The sequence below is a fragment of the Orycteropus afer genome, unplaced genomic scaffold, assembly GCF_000298275.1.
Source record: "Orycteropus afer afer isolate SDZICR_OR568_19922 unplaced genomic scaffold, OryAfe1.0 scaffold00351, whole genome shotgun sequence".
In the NCBI taxonomy this organism is placed as follows: Eukaryota; Metazoa; Chordata; class Mammalia; order Tubulidentata; family Orycteropodidae; genus Orycteropus; species Orycteropus afer.
This window is the reverse complement of record NW_006921938.1, coordinates 3590366-3594483: the sequence shown is the minus strand read 5'-3', so window position 1 is coordinate 3594483 and position 4118 is coordinate 3590366. Positions and strand designations below refer to the sequence as shown.

At 36.9% G+C, this 4118-nt stretch overlaps 1 non-coding gene across 1 annotated transcript; it reads right to left on the bottom strand.

The window, feature by feature from the left end:
- Nucleotides 1-1587: 1587 nt before the first annotated feature.
- Nucleotides 1588-1691, bottom strand: LOC122151251. Its single transcript, XR_006164054.1, has one exon. It is a non-coding gene; the product is annotated as a U6 spliceosomal RNA (small nuclear RNA).
- Nucleotides 1692-4118: the final 2427 nt, after the last annotated feature.

The following is a 4118-nucleotide window of genomic DNA, read 5'->3' as shown; positions in this document are numbered from 1 at the left end:
TATGTCATCCATTGCCTTCTTGCCTGCATAGTTTCTTCTGAGGAATTAGAGCTTAGTCTTACTGATTGTCCTTTGTATGTAACACCTTGTTGTTTCTCAGTTGCTCTCAGGATTCTTTTTTTGTCTTGGTTTTTAAAAAAATTGATTGTGATATGCCTTGGTGACTTTCTATTGTGGTCCCACCAGTATGTAGTTCATTAAACCTCTTGAATGGATACCTTTTTGCCCTTCATGATATTGGGGAAATTTTCTGCTAGCAAGTCTTCAACAATTTTATTTGATTATCAAACAGAAACAACAATTAGAAATCCAAGAGAAGAATGTTGAAATTATGCAGATAGTTAAAATGTTGGAAGGATAAAAGAGTATAATTGAACTAGTTAAAGAAGGCATATCCCACCTAGAAGATAAATCTCTTAACACAGTTATATGAGAAAAAATCAGAAAAAAAAAGAAGGAAGAGGAATGAAGAAAACCTAAGAATTATGCGGGATTATATCAAAAGAAATAACATACACCTTATTGGAATTTCAGAACAAGAGGAAACAATAAATAAATAAATAAAATACAGATAAAATTATGTGTTTATTTTGTCAATTCTCTTTTTTATCATTACCCTGAATTCTTCAAGGGCACTGTCTGTTTTTCCCTTGCTTCTGTATATGGTTTCCTTCAGCTCTTAGAAGGTTATAATGCATATTTAATTCCTTATCAACTAGTCCCATTATCTATTTTTCCTCAGAAACTTTTCACATAACTTTATATTGGTCACTTCCTTCCACTATATTGTCTCTTTGTTTGAACTGAAATTGCCTATTGTGTCTGAGACTTTTTTTTTTTTTACTTCTTATCAGCAGTTTCAATTCCTTTCATTGCTTTGAGTTTCTGAAAACTTGAGTTTTGAGGATTAAATGACTGTACATAAGCAAGTTTTGGGTTTATATTTTTGTTTTAAGAGGTTTAAATTTAGAAGCATAGCTTTGCCTGTCCAAGGAATTATCCCTGTTCATCTCCTGTTGTATCTGTTTGTTACAGTGCCACCTTCTGCTGAACTTTGTTTTGATATCCATTGTTTACTGTTGATATGACATAACATCTTGGATGTACAATTGAACTAAGCAGGAAAACTTTTGAGTGAAATAGAGTGAGATTATAGCTAATTTTAACAAAGTGTTAGCTCCTCCCTACCTTTTATCATTATAAAAATTAAATTTCAGACTGCTTCTAAATATTTAGAAAATATTTAAGGCATATGTTTTGGACATGACACAAAGTATTGCTATATATTCAGATTTGTATAAGTAATTGGCAATTCAGAGTTCAACACAAAATGTTTGCATATAGTAAAGGCTTTTTTTGGGGGGTGGAGAGAATGGAGAGATAAAGTAGATCTTCAGAAAAATAAGGCTGTGATATTTATTGGATGCAGAGATAACAACACTGAAGAATTTCACTAACCTAAAGCTGCCAAAAATAACTTGTCAAGTGTTTTTATCTTTTTTTTTTTTTAACTTTCTAGTTCAGATAGAATTCTTTTTATTTTCTTTTTTAAAAAATACATTTCAATGAAATATAACTTAGGTTTAGAAAAATATGGAACTCTTCATGAATTTACATGTCATCCTTGCAAAGTGGTCTTGCTAATTTCTATATTGTCCCAAATTTAGTATATGTGCTGCCGGAGCGAGCATGTGTCTGATATATTTTGAAGTTGCTCTGTTATTGGTGATTATGTGGTTTTTTTTCACCTGAGCTTCTTCTTTTCCTTTGTTTTGATAATCCAGATGTGGAGAACAGGTGTGCATCTTTGATTGTTAGCTTGGCAGAAATGGTTCTCTCCCCATCTGTCTTTGGATTGATGGAATAACTGGTGGGAATGTAGGTGTGAGACTTTGTTTGTTGTGGAGAGGAGCTGCAGTTGTAATGATCAGGTGTTGTCCACCATCTGTCTTGATCCAGTGAAATAGAAGCTGGTAGTGGTGTTAGTCTGTTGAATGAGGTCATCAAAGCAATAGGTATTGCTGACTAGTGGAGTGTTAAAGTCCTCCTCCTCTTGGGTGGTTTAAGGAAAAAAAAAAAAAAAAAAAAATGTGGGGGTATCAGCGTTTCAAGATAGAGTCAGTTAAGCTATCTGGCTCATCACAAAAACACACGTCTGAACTCCAGTCACTGCTCGACATCTCGTATGCCGTCTTCAAAAAAAAAAAAAAAAAAACTCACAGAGAAGAAGTAGATAAGAAAAAGAGAAAAAAAAAGAATGAAAATAAAATATAAGATATACAGATGAAGAAAGAGAAAAAGAGGAGTGGTTGAGATTAAAGATTGGTAAAAAATATAAGAGGATGAAGATGAAGAGGGAAAATCAATAGGCAAAAAGGAAGAAAAAATGGGGAAAAGGGAAGGGGAAAATAAGAAAACTAAAGAGGTGGTGTTTTGTAATTATAATTAGCTAGCAGCACTGAGAGCAGGCATATGTGGCAGAAACAGCTAATCAACCACAATGGCACCTGCAAAGAGCAAAGGAGCCTGTCATAAGTAGGTGCCACCAATGGAGAAGGCTGCAGATGTGTGCCTCTCGTGCTCAATGTAAGAGAGATCAGTCAGTGACATAAATGCAAGAAGGAAGAGGCACAGATTCTGGATATTTCTTTTTGGATTAGGTTGCTACAGGTGGCTACAGAACTTCCTTGACCACTGTCTTAGTGGAGGTGAGTAGAATTTTGCCCCTATTCATAAGGAAGCAGTACCTTCTGGAGCAAAGGGTGTAATTCACAAATTGCAATTGACTGATATGGGTCTGGCACCCCTCTGGACATACACAGCCATTTATCCAGCTCCTGCAAAGACTCCAGTGAAAGACTGCCCTGATTCTATCTTCTCCAAATGCCCCAACATAGGTCTTTCCTTTGGCAGAGGTGGGAGGTGCCTGGCATGAGTGGGCCTGCCGAGGGAAGAAGCTGCAGAGTATTTATTGCCTCTAGTGTTCAGTGTGAAAAAGACATCTCAGTACCTTTGGCACCCAGTGGGTGAGCTTCAGGCCCTGACTCAATCTGCTGGAGGAGGAGGTATCCAGTTATTGGGAGATGTGAGGGCAAGACTTCTCTAGTCACCTGTATCTGTGGTGATGGAAAAATTATTTAACCTTATGTGTTGGGACAATGTGGATTTATTAGATCTTAGGGTATATCCCTGAAATCTTGATTCACTAGTGTATATGTGGCTCCCTTCTGGGCACACATAGCCATTTATCTAGTTTTGTCAAGACTTAATCAAGCAGAAGATTTTCCTGAGCCCAGTTTCTTCAACTGCCCAAGTCAGGACAATAGCCCAGCATCTGCCAGTGGTATGTGTATTCATTCCTTTTCTTTCTCCATGGCTGCCTGTGCCACTATGAATCTGACCTGCTCCCCTGAATTTTTCTCTTCTAGCTCCCACATATCTTTTGCTTACCTTGAATTCCTCATGATCTGTTTACACTCTGTTGTTATCACCTTGTGTATTTAATAGAGCTCCCCCAACAGTGTCTGATGCCACTGTATTGAAAATGACCTCACGTTGGCTAGTCCTGGACTCTTATCTCTCCCGTCACTGACGTCATTCTGTTTTCTTTCTTCCTGAGCACTCAATCAGTGCTCAGTCTAGTGTTTTATCTTCTCATTTGGTGCTCAGAATTCCAGCATAAGTATTATTTTTTAATTGTTTCACTCAGTTTTCTGAGTCTCTACACTTCATTGCGGTCAAGGACTACAACTTGCCCCCCCCCATGACTACTTCTTCACGCTGGTGCACATGTTGTGTGACTAGCTGGTAATGAAGAAGCCTTTTATAGAGGTATGAGCAGACTGTGTCAATTTTAAGCACACTGAAGGATTTAGTGATTCCTGCTAGAAAAGGACTAGGTTTAGTGTTCATAGCAATTTCCCTTGGTTTTATATTGTTAGTTAAATAATCTGTACATTTATTAAGTTTGTTTCTAATATAATAATAAGATTTCTGAGTAGTATAAAACATTTTCACTCAACTGCTAACCTACATGTTAGTGGTTCAAACCCATCCAGCAATGCCATGGAAGAAAAGCCTGGTAATATGCTTCAATAAAGATTACAACTAAGAAACCC